Consider the following 21086-nt stretch of genomic DNA (forward strand, 5'->3'; position numbering starts at 1 on the left):
CTACGTCTGGGTCTCTCACATAGGAAGTATAGGACTCATGCCCCTCTGCTTTTCCTACGTCATTATCGGGGATCTAGATCAAGAATGGAGCAACTGGAACTTGAACTGGTACACTAACGGGATATGAGTATTTTAGGCAGTGGCTTTACCTACTACACCACAACACTGGTCCCCAAATTTCAAGTGCTGATTATTTGAAAAGCAGAGTATAGAGATAGAGCTTGAGATACAGTGAGGCATACATGGAGACATCATTTAATCATTGGGTTATTTTCCAATGCCTCCAAGAAGTGAGGATGGGTTAGGTGGAAGCTTGTGGCCTGCAACTCACTGTTGGCATGTCACATGGAAGACAGGATCCAAGCACTTCAGCCATCAACTGTGGGCTGTCTGGGTGCATGTAATCAGAAAGCTAGACATGAAGCAGAGCCAGGACTGAAACCTGGCATTCTGAAGTGGAATATAGGTATTCTAAGACGCATCCACACCAAGTATTAGCCACTGGCCTTCAAATTTAACATTCCTAGCAGTAATATATTTTCCAGTTTCTTATGATTTCTTTATCCTTACTTCTTTTTCTATTATCTGAGTATTTTTCTCCATTTGAATAACTAAACCTTAATGCTCATTAAAAAGCTGAGTCAAAAAAAGTTAACATAGTTATTGAAATGCATTAACTGCATTTTGCACAAATTTTTTGTATTTTCAATCCACATACCTTAGATTAACATAAGCTAAAAAATAAAGAGAAATATAAAATACTGTGTTTCAGAGACACTGAAATAAAAACATTACACCATTTTGTCTTAGCCATTTATTAAAGAATTTTTTTATGTTTCATTGCTAAGATCTATGAGAGTAAGGAAAATGTTCATATATCTTCTATCACTGTGAGCTTATTCCCAGACTTTTTTTATAAATAGAAACGTAATTATTTAAAGTTCTTAAATGTGCTGCAAAGACTTAGGAAATACTAATATTCTTTTATTTAATTCCTTTGTGACTTAAAAATAAATCCATACTACTAAAGTAAGCTGTAGATAAAAAGTAAAACTGTACTACAGGTAAAAATACTTTAATTTGGAATCTAATTTTTCTGCTTCTGTTCAAAAGTTAAGGAACCTTTAACATACACACAGGTAACCGTACTTCATAATTTAAAAAAGTAAGGTTTGTTTGTTTTTTTTTTTTTCAGGTGAAAATTGCTTTATTGTCCTTGTGTAGAAAACTATGTGGTAGCCACAACGGGGGCTTGCATCCTACGCACGGAACCACAGGTGTGTGTCTTCATAACGTGGTCGGTGAATTCCTGGTAGGGAGACTTGGTGAACACGTCTCCTTGCAGAGAATATGATCAGGTAGCTGTATGTCTTGCAGATGGCGTAGAAAGTGGCCTTAGTAAAATTGTCTGGGATGGTGGTGTACCGTGGGCCGAGACATACCAGTGGTCAATGCCGGCCATCATGAACAGCCTCTTGGGCACCAGGGCCAACACAATGTCAGTGCCACGGGGCATGGGGATCAGGAGCATGGAGCCACAGTGCTTAGACACCTTGCACGACATGATGTGGGGCTTTTGGATCTTGTTCCCCTAGTAGCCTGTGTGCATGGGTATGATGGATATTTTGGCCAGGAAGATGGTGCCCCGATAGTCGTGGCCACCTCCTTGGTGCCAAGCCCCCGTGGCTGTTGTAGTCCTCGATGGCAACGAGAGGCCTTAAGCCAGTGCACTGACCAGCCCGCATCTGCTTTTACATCAGCATGATCCTCAGCATCTCGTGCTTGAAGGATGCACCCAAGAAGAAATAGATGACCTCGGACTCCTTGCTAGCCAGCAAGAACAGGTAGATCTCCATCAGGGACTTGATCTTCATGTCCTTTACCAGACGGCCCAGCTTGGTGACAGGGATCCACTCTTTGTCCTCAGACTCATGGCCATGCGCTCCACAGGCTTGGCCCCAGTCCACCCCTGGACGCAAGCCCTCAGGCTACCTGGGCCTCCCATGCCAGCGGTGTCCCCCGGGGCCCTCCAGGACCCCTGCTGCACTGGCGTCATCCGCCATTTGGTGTTCTCTTGGAGAAAAAAAAAGAAGCTAAAAAGTAATTTAATATGATAGCTGTAGTTAACATTCTGCTAGGGGATCAAATGCTCAATGTTCGTGAATGTATTACTTGAGATAAACAGTGTGAATTCCAATTCCAAAAATGCTATGAAAATATGAATTAGTACAAAAATTCTTAAGGTATAACATTATAACTAATATTTTAAATGATCATAAACACATAAAATAGGAAAGAAAATAAAATATATATTTTTTTCAATTCATAAAAGAAACTAGATTTTCCCCGTAAAATCAAGGAATCAGTGGCTAAATCCTCATTTTGCATATACGAGGATCCCATATGGATGTCAGTTTGTGTCCCAGCTGTTCCACTTCCCTTCCAGCTCCTTGCTTGTAGCCTGGGAAAGCAGCAAAGGATGCCTCAAAGCCTTGGGACCCTGTCCTGCATGGGAGACCCAAAGAAAGCTCCTGGCTCTGGCTTCAGACTTGCTTAGCACTGGGCATTGAGGCTACTTGGGAAGTGATCAGAGGATGGAAGATCTTTCTGTCTCTACTTCTCACTCTAAATCTTTCCAATAAAAATAAATAAATCTAAAAAAAAACACTAAATAATTTTTCCTTAGGAATAATTTAAATTTGTTAGTCAAGATAATCTTTTCTTGAAAAGATTTATTTTATTTTTATTGGAAAGTCAGATACACAGAGAGGAGGAGAGACAGAGAGGAAGATCTTCCAGCCAGAGCTCAGCCTATCTGAAGCCAGGAGCCCAAAGCCTCTTCCGGATCTTCCATGCAGGTGCAAGATCCCAAGACTTTGGGCAGTCCTCGACTGCTCTCCCAGGCCACACGCAGGGAGCTGGATGGGAAGCAGGACTGTCAGGACTGGAACTGTTGGCCATATGGGATCGCAGTGCTTGCAAGATGAGGACTTGCTACTAGGCTACTGCGCCAGGCTCAGTCAAGACAAACTTGTAAAGAATTACACAAAAGAGTTCACATGTTTACATCACATATTTAATTAAAATAAAAGCCCATTAACAGGAGAAATAATACAAACAAAACAGATAAAAGGCAAAAGAGAGGCAATTCTTGGAATTAGGCATGTAACATATTCATGTTAAAATGAGTTATTAAATGAATGTCCCTCTGAATTTTCCTTAAATTGTCTCATTTATAATTAGAAACAATCCTTGATCCTAAAATAAGTTATTATGGACTCTTCAGATAGTTTGGCTTCATTTACTCCTTTCTGTCCCTCAGAGCTTTAATAAAACATACATATTAAGCCCATGCTCACTTGTATGATTGGTTCATCACTGAGCTTCTAATTCTTCAATTTTGCCTACCATATGTGAAGTGGTTCATAAGCTGTTGCTGAATTACTGAATACATTTAACCTCTAAATTTTAAATTAAATTTTACATATAATTTAATAATTTAAATGGATCATTCTGATTCATCTAAAGCTATAAATAGTACGCTAATATCAAGCAATGCATTTTATATGTAAAGCAATCACTTATTTTATAATAAATATGTTAAAATCCTATTGGGTATTTGCTTTCATTCAGCATAATACATTCTGATTTACAGCACTGGAGAGTATGTAAGTACTGGCTCTGAACATGCTACTGTGAAAGATCCAGGGTGAGTATTATAACTTTCTGCATCTCTATTTATTCATGTATGAAAGGAGCTAGAACATTTCTCCACATCACCAGTCTATTACAGTGAGTTAACAAACAAAATAGATGTGTAGGTGACCACTTCTTACCAATGGCAGGATGGATACATAATGTGCACAATTTACATGATCATGGTCACAGTGCTCATTTTGATGCCATATGTGAATGTCTTCAAAGATCTTGATCACAAAAGAATCCAATGAGAAACAGATTAAATTTATACAAATTAAAATTTGAGGAGAGCCACAATCAAGATTTAACGGACAATTTATACAAAAATTGTATCTAAAATAGTTTGAGATCAGAAGGAAAGTTCACAGGACCATGTACATGCTTATGCATATAAAAAATGAAATGTCAACTTATACTGCTTTGCATCACCTCAAGTATTGCCCAAAGAACTTCCTCAAATCTTATTCAGAAATAGTGGCCAAATAATTGTGAAGAAGTCTTCAGAGACAACAGTATCACTTTAACTCTTTGTGTCTCAATTTCCCGATTTCTGAATTAAACAAAACTACATTTTTTTCTTACTTTTTGTAAGAGTATGTGAGAGATCATGTAAGAATACACTAGAGAGAAATATGTTACTATTAATATACTTCACTTTGAAACATTTTCAGAAATGTAGAAAATTTAGTCAAAATTCATATTTCATACTTTCCTCACATCTTACTCCATTTTTCACAGTTTCACACAATTATTATCTAAATTGGCTGTTATCAATAAATGAAGTCCTTAGTTACTTAACATTTCTTTTGTCTTTACATCATGTCGTTTTTCTGTTCCAAAATCTCACCTACATTTTTAAACTTAGTGGGTTCTTTTGGCTTAGTTGTTTTTTTGTTCATTTGTTTGTGTTCATCTCAGAAGCTCTTTTCATGACTGTGATGGTTTGTTTCATATATTTTCAGTTTTGAGCAGTACTGGTCTGGAATAAGGTAAAATGTCTTAAATTGCTATCTGATGTTTTCCACATAACAAAACTGAAGTTATAGATACAGGAAGCCAGGAAAGTTAATTAAATATTTCAGCAACAAAATATATAAATTGTTCCTTCCTCGTTACTTTCTAGAGATCAGATTTTATAAAAAGAGTAAGATAAGCCACTATTTATAACAACATTTCAAATGATGTGCTATCACATGGTTGCATACACACATTTGCTTAACATGAATTACAATTTAATACTAGTAATTGATGGTTTCAAGAATTTTTTATAATGATAAGCACTACTAATACATTTAATCCTCATGCAGTTCCAGAAAAGGCATCATTTTATGCTTATTTTTAAAAATATGAGTAAACCAGCTTTTCAATTACCTGTTATTTGTAAGCTCATAATTAACAGAACTAACAAACAAATATGTTTCTGCCTTAAATGGCATTAAACAGTACTTACAAGCAAGATGTTGCCCCCTCTTAAAATTCTGTTACATCCTGGGAGCCCAGCGTGGTAGCCTGGAAGGTAAAGTCCTCACCTTGCATGCTCCAGGATCCCATATGGATGCTGGTTCATGTCCCAGCAGCCCCACTTCCAATCAAGCTCCCTGCTTGTGGCCTGGGAAATAAGTTGAGGACAGTCCGAAGCCTTGGGACCCTGCACCCACTTGGGAGACTGATAAGAGGCTCTTGGCTCCTGCCTTTAGATCAGCTGAGCTCCAGTCGATGCAGCTACTTGGGGAATGAATCAGCAGACAGATGATTTTCCTCTCTGTTTCTCCTCCTTTCTCTATATCTGACTTTTCAATAAAATTTTTTAAAATAAATCTTAAAAAATGTCTTTTATATCTTGTGCCATTAAAACCTATGCAATCTTGAATTTATAGAGGTAATAGGCAGTGGTTACATGTTAAAAATTTCCCTACCCTAAGTATTTTGTCAGTCTTGAGAAATAGCCTTTCTGAACTTTTTATTTAAACTAAATGAAGACCAACATGATATGGATTAAATACAATATTAAATATTAAGGACATGTATGAACCCAGAAGTAGAAAACAGCCTGTTGTTTTTTTTTTTTTGACTTGTAAAATCTTCGAATAATAGGATTGGAAATAATAAGCTATCTAATTGATTTCTGTCAATCTTGGATGCCTTTATAGTCTATAGGAAAGCACATTCAAGTGAAATTTTTTTCTCACCCTCTTAAATTATTACTATTTGTTGATGGACATCTTGGTTGATGCCATATTTTGGATATTCTTAGGGAATCACAAAAGATCCAGAATGACAAAAAGAGGCTTCATAATGCTGCAAGGGTATAGAGATGAAAGCAGCGTAATACTGGTGTAAAAACCAAAACATAGATCCATGGAACAGAAACAAGAGCACAGAAATTAATAGACTGACATGCAGCCAAGAGACCAAATGGAGAAATGATAGCTTTTTTGTGTAATCAACAAGATGTTAAATTCCAAAACCAGGCATTGTGGAGAAAGATATCTTCAATAAAGGGTGCTGGTCAAATCAGATATTTACATGTAAAAGAATGAGTTTAAATCTATATCTCTCAGTATATGTAAAAATTGACTGCAGAGACATCAAAAATCTAACTACAAGTCCTGATATAATGAAATCACAGCAGAAAAATAGAGGGGAAACGTTTTAAGAACTGGTGTGTATGGTGACTCTTGAATGAGACCCCAAAAGTATATATAAGAAAAACAAAACTAGACAATTAGGATTTTATCAATGATAGAAGTTTTCTACACTGAGACGATCAAGAGTGAAGAGACAGTCAAAAGAATGGTAAAAAAAAAAAAAATTGTAAGTTACCTATCCCACCAAATGTTAATCTCCAGAAAATATCAGCAACTAACAAAATTCAACAACAAAGACCAACTCTTTGAAGACACAGGCAAAAGATTTCCATAGACTGTCCTTAAGAGAAGAAACATCAATCACCTACAAATGTGTGAAAATTCTCAAAATCCCCAGTTTTTCAGGGTAAAGCAAATGAAAACCATCATTCCCCTGTCAGATGGCCATTACCCAAAAGCCAGAAAATAACTAATGTGGGAAGAATAGGGAAGACGGGGAAGGCTTACATAGTGCTGGTCAGAACTTCAGTCTGTGCAGGTACTACAGAAAACAGTATAGATAGTTCTGGAAAAAAAAAAAAGCAAGAAATAGACTTGCTACATGACCCAGCCATGCCACCACATGGTATTTGGGTATTTATCCAAAAGACATGTAAATGTTTTATCAAAAAGACACTTGCACCACCCTGTTTATAGCAGTACTGTATTACCATTTTTTACATGGTCTTGAAATTTTATAATCTAAATTTAGTTTCTGTGGTAACTTAGACTATTTCAAAAGATCCTTAGGTATGGGGAGAAGATTGTATGTTGATATTTTCCCTCTTAGCCAGTAAAGGAAACAACAAAGGATAAAAAGCAGAAAGAACCAGCATACACAACACTTAGTAGCACTCAGACAACCAGTGCTCATGTTTTCCTTAATATTATGAATTATTATACTCAACAATGTTAATAAGTGTACATGCTAATGGATTTAACTTTCTGTCTTGCTTATCAAACAAAAATTGCTTTTCCTGGTTATGAATTAGAATCATCTATGAAATTTTGAAAAATATAAACCAGAGAAACTCACTGAGAAATCAGATATTCTGATCCATTGATCTTCATTGGAGACTGAAAAATCTCAACATGATTATGACACCATATAGCCAGGACAGGCATTTTGACAGCACTAGAACCCTCCCCATGGAAACATCGTGAATTGTACACTGTAAGTCAGAGTAGCAAAGAAAAAGAGTAATATTGCCACTTAATATCAGTGATCTTTAGACTTTCCCTTTTGTTGACACAGTATTTATTACTCACATTCTCACTTTCATGCCGTGTGACATGTCTGCCAACTCTACTGCATCACCATCAATATATTTTTCTGAACCACAAAATTCTGTGCTAATAAATACATATGCATTAACTTGTAAATATATGTGAACATGCAAATTTAGAAGTATAAATATAATTAACTAATATATTTTGTAATAGCATCAAAACATAAGGTCAATTTTATTTTTTGCCATATAGAAGTTGTGTTCTGGCTTTTTTTTGCAATATGTTTGCTGTTGGAAGACAGCTGCCATAAAACTGTCACTAACTCAAAGCCACATTTCAAAAGGAAAAGACTTACATCAACATTGTCATCACAGGACTCACAGATCCAGGGAAGTTCACACCACTACCAGTGTTTTATCTGCTCTTGTGGTGCACTGACAAGAGCCATAGAAAACTTTAAGAGAGATGTTGCTGAGATAGGAATAGGCTCCTTCAAGTAGGCCTGGATCTTGTATAAATAGTCAAGCACGAGCATGGTATTTCCTTCAATACCTCTTCAGTATTCCCAGAATGGGCAGACCCAAGAACCCACATTTCTGACTGACACACTGGATGTGAAACAACTCATTGTGTTAAAATGTATTCCACTGAGTCAAAACAAATACAAGGAAATGATTAAGGGACAATGCTATCCACATTAAGAAAACTGACTCCAACCCTAACAGAGTAGCATTCGTGTGAATTTCTGGTTGGCAGGGTGGCTCCATGCTGGAGCCACAAGCTAATAATATATCTTTGTTCAAGGAATGGAAATTTACCTGCAAAGATGGTAATGTAGTGGAATTACACTGTTTGAAGCCTTGCATTGCATTCTCCTACCCAGCAGACAACTGACAAAACTTTGTGTCTGTTCATAAAAGAGACTTACAAAATTAGTGGTATTTTTACTGTTCCTATGGGCTGTCAGCTGGTGTTCTCAGATTTGGCATGGTGGAAAGTTCTGCTCCAGTCAGCATCACAACTCAAAGACTGTTAAAATGCATCATGAAGTTTTGGGTGAAACTTTCCTTGGGACAAAGTGGACTTCAGTGTCAAGAACATGTCTATGAAAATATTCAGCATGGTGACATTGCTGGTGACAGCAAAAATGAACCATTGATGCAACTGTCTGATCATTGCTCATGTGACCCTTCTGAACCATCCAGGCCAAAGGCAGTGCTGGTTACCCATGTACTGGATTGTCACACAGCTCAAATTCCTAAGGTTTGCTGAGCTGAAGATGATCTTTGCTTTGGAAAAAACCTGGAAGACTGCCTTAAATTCTTAAAATCTGGTGTGGCTGTCTCATTGATGCGATTCCTGGTTAGCCTATAAATCCTGTTTGTCTCATTGGCTATTCAAGTGTAAGAGCGAAAAGCTCATTAACGATAACAGTGAAGCACAAAACCTTCATAAGCAAAGAAAAAGGTTTTGTTTTTCATCTGTATGACAGGTTTAAGTTACTGTTGTTAAAATCAGTACATTTTATTGGCAACAACTGACCAAAAATCTGTCATGGAATTTCAATTTGTATTAAAGTTTAAGGAGAAAATTTTTAAAAAATAAACTGAAAAAATTATGTTTTGGTTAAAATTGTTTCCATTTTTTAAAAACAAAAGTTTGTAAATCATTTAGGGCACTGTAGAAAGATCATTTGGAAACAAGAGAGAATATGTTTTTAAGAAAGAGTTCAGATATCTTAGCTTCACCTGAAATGTTACACTGTCCCAGAACAAAAGCTGAGAAAATAATCTTTAAAAAGAAGTCAACTCCTCAATAACCTTTGAAAACAGATGTTAAAGCTCTGTATGTCATCAAACATTTCATACGGCTAGGTCAGGAAAATGCATGCTGCACTTTTAAAAACTAAATACAAAACTTTTGAGGTTTAACACACATCAGCCTCATTCCTACTAGACCTCTAACAATCTTTATCACTATAAATGCTTAAGAAATTATATCAAAAAGCAATTCTGCATTTATACTTTTGTAAAGAACAGCAAGTTTCATGAAAGATAATTGTGGTTTTCTTTTTTCTCAATTGAACAACAGTCTTTAAAAGAGCACATACAATTCAGAATCAGCTGGAGTTGAGCTTTTCTGAAATGTTCTTCGTCTCAATTGGGATTGGTAATTCACTTATTACATGAAAAAATTCCATGAACAGAGCATTTGTTCACCTTCAAAAACATTCCTTAGTGTATTTTAAAGTCAATGACTCTATGAAACACAAGAGTACATTTTGGAAAAAAGGAGAGGGTCCTTAACCCCAGTACCAGTAACCATTGTTCTACAAACTTCTTGATTTAGAGAATCAAGACGTCTAAATCTAAATAGATTTAGGCATCAGTTTAGGGAATGCCAAAAAATAGCATGGTTAATTCATCAAGAAAATAATCCAATACTATTACAAATATAATATTCTGTAATACAGATTATCACAGCATAAAATTAAATTTTAATTAATATATTAAATGGCATTTTATGACTTTTACATCCTGTGGCATTTTAGAAGAATTTCATTAATAGTCAATAATTGGGAAGGCTTCTACAATAGAGCTTCTTATTTGACATTATAACACAATCCCCATAGATACTGGTTGTTTCTCTGATATATTTGTTAATATTCTGGTTATACATTAACAATCTCAAGGCAAGTAAGATTAATAATTTCCACAGTTTGTGATTACTTCATAATTTTAAGGGTTCACTCTTCCAAAGAAGGCATTATAATACAGTTATGAAGGGCATAGAATTTGGTCTAGTTGGAAACTTGTATTTGAAAATCATCATTGCTTTTATTTACTAGTTTACACACTTTTCAACAGTAAAATAGATAAGATAAATTTCTTTATACACTTATTGTAGCATTAAATCATCCCTTTTTGAATATAAAATCATACATTTGGAACAATCAAACATCACACTATGTTTTTAAACATAGATACTCCCTGCTTTGGTTTGAATACCTGATTTCTCTTAACATGAAAGTACAGTCAGTGAAGTCTTACACGAATGATAGGGGTTTGTGACTTATTCCAATTACAGTGTTAAACACCTCCATAAATGCATCAAGTTTTTAAAGATAATACTGTGGCGGTACAGCTTCTAGCCTTTGTCATCTACTTAACTTGAGAAATGTCTACTTATTTTTTTTGTTTAAATGCTGGTGCCACATAAATTACAAGAGTAAAGTATTTAAAACAATTTTATGTTTTGAATTGCATGATGTATGCAAATGTGTTCCTCAGATATCCCATTCTAAAAGGGGTAAGGATGGAGCTGTATGGGAACAGAGGTTTTGTATGATTGCAAAGTTGGTATCGACTCACGTAAGAGAGAAACTGATGTCATGGGAGTTGATTATTGTATATAGCATTGTTTATAATCGTGTGGAGCGGTGCTCTTTCTTCTTCCTTCTTGTTAAATCCTTTATTTATTGAAGCATTAAAACATACTATAGCAAAAACTATGCAAGAGGAAAGAAAACAATGAGAAAGGAAGAAGAGACAGAAGTATCATATTTTATATTTGTATCTATAAAATGCATGAATTTTTTCTACTTGTATGAATTAAAAAATCCAGAAAAATCTAGAAAGTAACTCCTAAGATCGCAACTTACAGATCTAGGAGAAACACACTAAAACTAAGACAAGAAGAAGAAAGTAGAAAATAAGCATTGGGATGGATACAAAGTAACAAGAAAAAAATAGGAAAATCAATAAAACTAGAAGTTGTTTTTGGAAAACAAACAAAATTGATAAATCTTTTGCTAAATAGACCAAGTCAAACATACATGACTAAAATTACTCAAATCATAGATGAAAATAAGGATATTTTTTACCACTTCTACAGAAACGAGGGATTATAATAGATTGCCATGGATAATGAAATGCCAACAAATTTAATAGCCTAAATGAAAGGACAAGTTTCTACAAAAACAAACCAAGAAACAAAACAAACAAAAAGATGAAATACAAAAATGTGAAAATGCTTATAGCTACACTAAGGTGACTTAAACAGTAATTAAAAATCTGTTAAAAATTCCTTGGATTGAATAGTTTTAATGTTGAATTCTGCAAAACATTTTAAAGACTAAAATCAAAGCTTCACAACCTTATACAAAATTTTGAAAGACTCCTACAACTCATTCAATGAGAACAATGACGTGCTAATATTGTAGCAATATGCCTTAAGAACAGTAATACAAAAACTCAAAACAGATACTTGAGGGCCGGTTGTGGTAGCCTGGCAGCTAAAGTCCTCGCCCTGCACATGCCAGGGTCCAATTTGAGCACCAGTTCTAATCCCTGCAGCCCCCACTTCCCATCCAGCTCCCTGCTTGTGTCCTGGGAAAGCAAACATGGACGGCCTAAAGCTTTGGGACTCTGCTAAGAAGCTTCAGGCTCCTGGCTTCAGATCAGCGCCGATGTGGCCACTTGGAGAATAAATCAACAGGCAGATCTTTTCTGTCTTCCCTCTTCTCCATATATCTGACTTTCCAGTAAAAATGAATTTTAAAAATCTTAAGAAAAATTTTTAAAAAAAGATACTTGAAAAATAAGGTGAGTGGCATACTATGAGGATCATGTACCATGAGTCCATGGGATCCAGTTTTGGAAATCATCACTGGCTCAACCAATGAAAACTAACATTGCAAAACACTACAATAGAAGGAAGACTAAGAAACACATGAAACAAAGCTGAGAGCCAGGAACTTCTGGGTTTTCCATGTACGTATAGGTGCTCAAAGAGATGGACAATCCTCTGCTGCTTTTCCAGGCCACTAGCAGAGAGTTGGATGAGAAATGGAGCAGCTGGGACAGAAAACAGGGCACATATGGGACGCTGGCCCCACAGACAAAGGATTACTCATCTACAACACTGCCCTGGCTCATTAGAACCAATTTTGACACATGTCTACTACTATACTAACTTAATAGACACATTTTTAAACTCAAGTGTTACTGGAAATAGTTTGTAGATACAATATTCACTTATTTTGAAATATAAAATTTTAGGAAGCTGACTGCATTGTGTTCTGCCATTTTATGAGACTCAGAAGCCATGAAATTGAACTGTGAATCCATGGGTAATGCAGTTTGATATTGAAAAATAATAGAATATCTTTTATATATGATTTTAAGCCCAGAGCAATGGCTCAATGGCTAAACCCTTGCCTTGTATATGCCAGGATTCCATATGGGCACTGGTTTGTATCATGACTGCTCCACTTCCCATCCAGCTCCATGTTTGTAGCCTGGGAAAGCAATAGAGTACGGCCTAGAGCCTTGGGGCCCTGTACCCATGTGGAAGAGCTGGAAGAAGCTCCTGTTTCCTGCCTTTGAATTGGCTCAATTCTGCAAATTGCGGCTACTTGGGGAGTAAATCAGCAGATGGAAAATCTTCCTCTCTGTATCATCTTTCTGTATATGTGCCTTTCCAGTGAAAATAAAGCTTCAAAAAAAGAGAGAAAAAGAATGTATGTTTGTAGAGTCTAACAATTACTCTAGAATTGTACTGCAATGCAGAATGTATTATGATATGTCAGTATACGAAAGAACATATAGCCAAAGTATACAGTGCTTCCAAATGCTATGGTTTCCATCCAGCCTCAACACAAAACCTGTTTTCTGAAAACCTATTTAAATGATTGTCAACACTTTCATATTACCATATGTAAATTATTTCTTCCTTCAAAATGCCAATATTTATTTATCTTGCCATTAACAAAGACAATAACCATGATTTTTTAAAATCATTCCTAATATAGTAGATACATCTCATAAAGGACACTGTTTCAAAAGCAATATCCCAAACAAAATCCTTCAAACCATTTTTGTTCACAAAAAGAAATCTGAATGGATTCATGAGGACATTAGTGCTTATGAAAATACTAAATATGTATTTTAATTAAATATGGAGAATGTACTAAGAAAACATTTGGCATTGATAGATGATACTAAGAGCTCCACATTTTTCCTATTTAAATAACAGATACATATTTCATAGAAGTCACTCAAAATATCCACTAGAACAAATTTTACAAACTAGTTACTGATGCTTCAAAATCAGTTATGATTTTAAAAAATAAGTCAATTGACTTTGTTTTGATTGCAGCTGTGGCAAATGTGTAACGATTCCCTATTCTGAAGCATAAATTTACGAATGAGAGTCAGAAAAAGAGAAATACTAAATTAGTGAAGAATATGGAACTGGATATAAATTTTCCAATTTATACAAACTTGGGCTTAAATAACTGTGTCAACCTCCACTGGAGAAGGAGGAAAGGACACAGACAGCGAGGGGATGATGGAGGGAGAAGGAAAGACAAAGAAAAAGAGAGAGAGAGTGTGTGCATTATCATCTTTTAATTCATTACCCAATCAAGGTTGGGTAAGGCTGCAGCTAGGAACACAATTCAGATCTCTCCCAGGGATAGTATGAGTTCAAGTCCTTGGACTGTTGACCCCTAGACTCCTAGCAGGAAGCTGAATAAGAAGGAAAAGTGATCACATAGCATATTATTGCACTCACAGATCATTGAGATCACCATAAATTTAATATAAGTGTATTAATAAGTAAATAGTTCATATAAACATAAAATAAGCAGCATGCTATAGTCATATCATGTTTCCTTATTAATTGTAATGTGACATTGCCATGGCATTTTATTTATTCTTTGTTATTATTGTTAGCTATCACCTTAACTGAGAGGTGGACAAAGAGACAGATCTTTGAAATCTTGAGTTGCCAACAACTCAACAAACAGTGGCTGGGAAAAGATTCATCCTCACTGGTAAACTTCTAGGAGAATCTGCTGTATCACATCTTTATGAAGCCAAATTCAATATTAGCCACTCTGAACGGGTAAAATAAAATAATAAAAGTGTTTCTCATTCTAACTATAATAGGCATTTCCAAAACAAGAGAAATAGCTGTATTCATAGATTGCCAAAATGTTTATTTTTCACATTTATACAGTACTTAAATAATTTATGATAAACATCTTGCAGCCTACACTCTTTCCCCTTAGGTTAGAATGTTCCATTCTCAAAATACTACATATTTGTCCCTATGGAACAAAGATTGAATCAATAAGTAGACTTCAGAAAAGAAACTGAAATTATTTTTATACCTCCTGCTGCAGATTGCAAATGTATACAATGATTGAACTTGGAATAAATTGTAACTCGATTTCCTGGTGCTAGGTATTATAAATTGTAAAAATCTACATTTGTAATCATAAATGGTGATGATGATTTTCATGGGACCTACAACGTAACAGTATATAGGAGTTTTAGGTGACCACGTCAAAGGTAGCAAAAATAAGTAACCTGCAAACTCTGAGAGCAAGTGCTGTAACAACTTGGTAAGGAAAGGGATAGTGTTTATATCGTAATAGTTATATTCTCAGCTTCCTGTAATAGTACATTACTAAAAATAGACCTAAATAACTTTCAAGAACAATTGAACTGCGAAAATGCACTATTGTTTTAAAGTATTTAAAGTATTTTCATATATATCTCCAGCATAGACATGTGCACACAATTTACTTATCTCAAAACATACACTCAGGAAATCAGAGCAATTTCTTTGTTCTTTGATATCCAATTGTAAAAACTGTGAAGTGGGCAAGGTTAACCACCATCTGGAAACACATTCTGAACTTGTCCAGTAATATATAATAACATAACAGCATAGACTATTAGTATATAACAGTGTTGAAGTTATATTGTCAAAACCTTGGAGTCATCAAAGCAAACATTTAAAAACAGGTTTTGCTTAATATATTCAATTTATACCTTTATAGGGACTTGAAACCTATTGTTGGAACCAAAAGTGAAAGAACATGGATTTTTTAATAAAATTTATGCAGGAAACATTGATTCAGAAATAACCCAATGCAAAATTATTTGCCAAATAGTAGGCATTTAAAAACAAAATGCTTATTCTTCAATGTTTGAGATATTGGTGCTTGAGTCAGTAGTCAGATGATGCCATTAATACACACCCATGTTGGAAAGGAGTCCAAATAAATGTTATTTCTTGAGAAACACTGAATCTACAATTTGAATTAAAGGCCTTATAATAAGAGTATTCATTTAGAGTAGTGTTTCCTAATTTAATAACAGAAATATCAACAAATGTTAACATTTTCAATGATAGAATTGTGTTTTCTTTTAATTTTGAAGTATCCATGTCCATAGTGCATTTCTCTTCAAGAGGTTATTTTCCTTTCTTGAAAATACCACACACATATTGTACTTTAAATCTGTTAAACCCTTGAATAACCGCATATGAACAATTCACTCTGGACTTACAATCAAATTCCGTACTTGAATATCAGTTTTACTTCTTCAAAGTACTTAGAAAAGGCCAGCTCATCAGAAAAAAAAATGGAACAAAAAATTACACACTCTGAAAGAGATTTACTTTGAAAAATTATTCATATTTACATCTTCAAGAGCTGATCTTACTGAAAATGCAGCAGTTTTACTCAACTCATTAACTCAAGAAATATTCTCAATTGAATATGCAGCATGAGTATCCTTTCTCTGACTGGCTTGGGACCAGATGTGTTTTTTAAATTTTGTATTTTTAGATTTTAAAATATTTGTATGAATAGGAGATATCTTGGAATAGGACCCAAGACTATAAACATAGTCCACGTATGCTTTATACACCTTATAAAAGTATTGAAGAGAATTTTGTACAATATTGTTAAGTTCACCTATATTTGGAAGTGTCCCATCATGAGGTCAGGTGCATGGCTGTGTAACTGTGGTCTCAGGTCACTACTCAGAAAAGTTTTGAATCAGAGTGGTTGTCACATTTTGTATTTTTGCATCACGAATGATTAGCTCATCCTAGACTCTGATAAAAATAAGATATGTTTCATATATAAAGGAATGCAACATGCAAATTAATAAAACAGTATCTGCTTAAATTATGTTAAAATCAGTAACAATAAAATCATATGTAAAATTTATAATCATAGTATGCTACTACTTTAAGCCACAAGATGATTTCATTTTCCAAATATCATGCAGGATCAGGTAAAAATAAATGATTGATAACATTATGGATTTTGTCATAATATATTATCTCTATACCAAAAACAGAACATAATGTTTAAACTATTAATACCTAAGGATGATAATGCAGAATAGGAAAGCCGACCAGAACAATCTTAACTCTTAGCTACTGAACTATTAAAATATGGCTTTTCCTTTGTCATCTCCAAAGAAATTGATTTTTTTAAATATCTATATTATAAAACTTTGTGCATGTTCTAAAAATATTTTAACATTGTATTTAAACTTGGCATAATTTGTTACTCAAATTCGAAGTTCATCTATATATAAATATACAATATACTACTATTTAAATTTTGTGTATTTAACAATATTAATGTTAGCTTTATACCAAATTTTGTGGAATACCTGAAAAAAGATCAAATTTCTAAAAACATATTCATTTACTTTATTTAGTCGAGAGGAGTGCAGAAGTAGAGGAAGGGAGGAAGGGGTGATGGGAGAGAGATGTGGAGGAACAAAGAGAGAAATTCAGTGAAAGTGAGTGAATGAGCAACAGAAATACCCATCTATTGCCTGCCATAATTCAGCTAAGCTGAACCCAGGAGCCTGAAACTCAATCCAAGTCTACCACCTGTGTGGCAGAAGAGTCCTCATTGCTGTCTTGCTGGGTGTTCATGATCAGGAAGCTGGAATTTGAACCCTGGCACTTCAATATGAGGTATGAGACTTAGGCTTGCAATTAGTATCTCAATCACTATGCCAAGCATCTGCACCAGAATAGTTTTTTTTCTCAGGCAACCATTATACGTTTACCAAATCACTGTTCTAGCTCTCCCCTCAGTAACATGCTTTTTAAAAATTTAAAACAGTGTACATTAGTTTAAATATTAAGATTTACTTAAAAAAGAAGAATTGTTTTTATGGGTGACCACTATACTTACAGTAAAAGAGAAAGGAGAATCAAATCTATTTGAATTGCAAAGCAATTATCAGTCATTTGACTAATTAATTTTGCAGATAAAGATTAACGTTGAACTCGCTTGGAAAAGTCAAACCATCTTCCTATGCCCAGCAACATTCTTAGCGTTGATTAAGTTGTTAACTTGATTACATTATACAAAAAAAGCAAGTATCATAATGAAGTGATGAAGAGTCCTTTCACAGAAGTAAATTCAGTAACTTGAAAAAAGAGAAACCCAACACTTTTTAATAAAGGCATATTTTTTCATTAAATAGGGGTTAATGATACAAGAGAGAGTACAAATTTTTCCTGTCCCCAGAGTCAAACCATAACAAGTAAAAGTGAGAAAATCTCCGAAACATGTTTGTCGAATTTATTTAGCTTAATGAACCAAAGTAGGTAGGATTAATGTGTCTGTGATTTCAATAAATATAGCAAATACCTCAGGGTCTTCAAATGTTGCCACAGTTTATGGAATGAAGGTGAGCCAAAAATTCAACTTTCTAATCACACAATACCTTACCAGGGAGCTGGATCAGAAATGGAGAAATTGGAACATGAACAGGCACTCAGCATTGGAGGCAGAAGCTTAGCTCACCATGACATCACACTAGTCCCTCCGAATGTCTTTACCAGCTACACTCTTTGTAATAATCAGTGATAAACATGCAAATTGTCCCCAAATACTTCTCACCAAAAAAAGAAATACTCATGAAAATTCTGCGAATGTTCCCTCCTGAAACTCCGTAAGAACATCTTTGAGGAATCAGTATATTTTCCTTAGAACTAACATATCATAGCTTAATACTGTCATTTTTACCTGGAAGCTCCTCAACTTGACATACATATCTATGATTCAAAAGCTATTTCAAATAAGAAGCAAAACTGCTAATTTTCCCTGAATTTCCATGACCCTTAGCAAATGTTCTTTTTAGCATCAAGCTACAAAGCTACTGGGTCAAAAAATGCTATAGAAGAATCTGGTGGCTGGCTTACTATACAACACACACTATCAACCACAGCCATGACAGATGGGAAAACAAATTTCCATCAAGAGAGGGAGACATTTCCTCTCTCTACGTTTTGTTCCTCCTGGTGAAAATCATCATGATATAAATTGCTTACATGATTTCCTGAAACTTAAAGAGTTCTCCTTAATCGGGCATCATGGATTTTTTGGTAATCCAGAAATGCACTGTTTTGCCTGTGAAAACATACAACTTTGCCTTATAATTTTTGTTGATATTTGTAATCCTAAAAAAGTTTCAGTGAAAGTTTTAAAGAGGCCAATTTTTAAATTTTTTAATGACACCATTGGAGGCCAGTATTTTGTGACAGAGCATCAAGCTACCACCAGTGACCCTAGGTATCTCTGACCCATATTCTTGTTAATGTGCATGAAAAGGAAATGGGAAATATCCCAAGTGGCTGGACTCCTAGCATAAATGTGAAAGACTTGAACAGAGTCCTTCACAACCAGCTGATTTCAAAGTGTTCAGCCCTGGCCATTGCAGTCATCGGAGGAGTGAACAAGCTGATGGAAGCTCTCACTCCCTCTCTCTCTCTCTTTCCCTCCTCCTTCCCACCACATCTCTGCTTTTCAAACAAATAAAACTCATCTTTACCAAAAATGGCTTGAGTCATTTCATAGTATCCACTTTTAAAATTTTCCCCTGTATGAAGATCTTCCAAAGAATCAACCTCCAGGTTAAACTCAAACAACCACATGGGAGGAACTCTCCACGAGGCTTGTTTTCCAAAGAAAAATATTGAAAAGGGGAACAAAATTATGAACCTACCTAGATGTGCCATAAGGCTGTGAAAAGTTAGCTATTGAGATTTGTGGAAGGATAGGTGGTGCCAAAATCACTTTGCTTTTAAGTACAAATGAGTTGGAAAGTATTTTCAAAAAAAATTACAGATGTGCAAAACAAGATACTAAGATGCAGAGTGAAATAGGCATTCTAATGTGAGATGTGACCATCCCAAGTGGCAGCTTAACCACTACACCAAACACCTCCTACCCCACTGCTCATCACTCATTTTTATTGGAAAGGCAGATTTACAGAGAAAAAGAGAGACAGAGAGAAAGACGTTCTGTCTGCTGGTTCATTCCCCCAAGTTGTTGTAATGGCTGGAGCTGAGCTATTCCAAAGCCAGGAGATTCCTCTGGGTCTCCCATGAGGGTGCAGTTCTTGGGCTATCCTTTACTGCTTTCCCAGACTTCAAACAAAAGCTGGATGGGAAATGGAGCAGCTGGATCATGAACCAACATCCATATGAGATCCCAGCATATGTAAGGAGAGGACTTAGCAATTGAGCCATCACGCTGGGCCCACAAGTAATAAATCTTATTGAAAAGATAAGGAAATCACAGACACATGTGGGCCATGTTCAGGAACAAAGTGGGCCAAGAAGGAAAAGATATGGGATGGACATTTCTATCTGCCTCCTCTGTATCACTAGGAAGAGAGAAAGAGAAGCTCTGTTCACTGACAGGACTTTCAAATTTGAAAAGAAGACTTCCCCAGGTCCCAGATGAGAAGAAGTACCTCCTGAATAGCAGTCTTTTGCCAGACAAGTAGGTCTGCAGGATTATATAGGTTGGGGGAGTTCCTCGATCTGCCTATCCCATACCAACACTGCAGGTGGGGAGTTGCTACAGATACCTAACTGGTATAGTCCAAGGCTGCTTTAAGTATTCTACAATCCACAGAAAGTCTCTCCACCCCTTCCCCTCCAAAACAGAAACCAAAGATCTAATACCAATCTAACCCCAAACATGTCACTACTGCTGAGGCTAAAAACCTGGCCACTGCCTTTGAAACATGTGTCCATGTTAACATTGTGAACCTGCAGGTCCTCATGGCCTCTCCTACCAGTGGTGTTTGAGATGGTTTCTGGATGCCAGTCATTGTGTTGGAGACTGGCTTACCCTCCAGAACATGACTATGCTACAAAAATAGTCTCAAGTCACACAAAGTCTTATCTCTACCCAGATGCTTCCTTATTCACAAGTGAACTGCTATGACTATTGCTTCGTATAATCATTAAGAGAGGAGGAAAATGCCCTTTCCATGCCATGTGTTTTCCTGAGCACTTGTAGGATCACCTTCTCTATTAGAAACTGTTCTGAGCCCAGTGCAATGGCTCAGCGGCTAAAATCCTCGTTGAAATCACATATGGGTGCTGGTTCATGTCCTGGCTGCTCCACTTCCAATCCAGCTACCCACTTGTGGGAAAGCAGAGAAGGATGGCCCAAAGCCTTGGAACCCTGCATCTACATGGGAGACCTGGAGGAAGCTCTTGGCTCCTGGCTTCTGGCTTTGGATCAGCTGGGCTCTGACGACTGCAGCTACTTGGGGATTGAACCAGCAGACAGAAAATCTTTTTCCTCTGTATCTCCTTCTCTCTGTAAATCTGCCTTTCCAATAAGCATAAATCAATCTTAAGAAAAAAAAGAGAAATTGTTTCTTCCCCCATTAGTTA

At 35.8% G+C, this 21086-nt stretch overlaps 1 pseudogene; it reads right to left on the minus strand.

The window, feature by feature from the left end:
• Window positions 1-1228: 1228 nt before the first annotated feature.
• LOC101531885 (small ribosomal subunit protein uS5-like) overlaps window positions 1229-21086 on the minus strand; it is a 51757-nt pseudogene continuing 31899 nt past the window's right edge.

This window comes from Ochotona princeps, chromosome 13, assembly GCF_030435755.1.
Source record: "Ochotona princeps isolate mOchPri1 chromosome 13, mOchPri1.hap1, whole genome shotgun sequence".
Lineage (NCBI taxonomy): Eukaryota > Metazoa > Chordata > Mammalia > Lagomorpha > Ochotonidae > Ochotona > Ochotona princeps.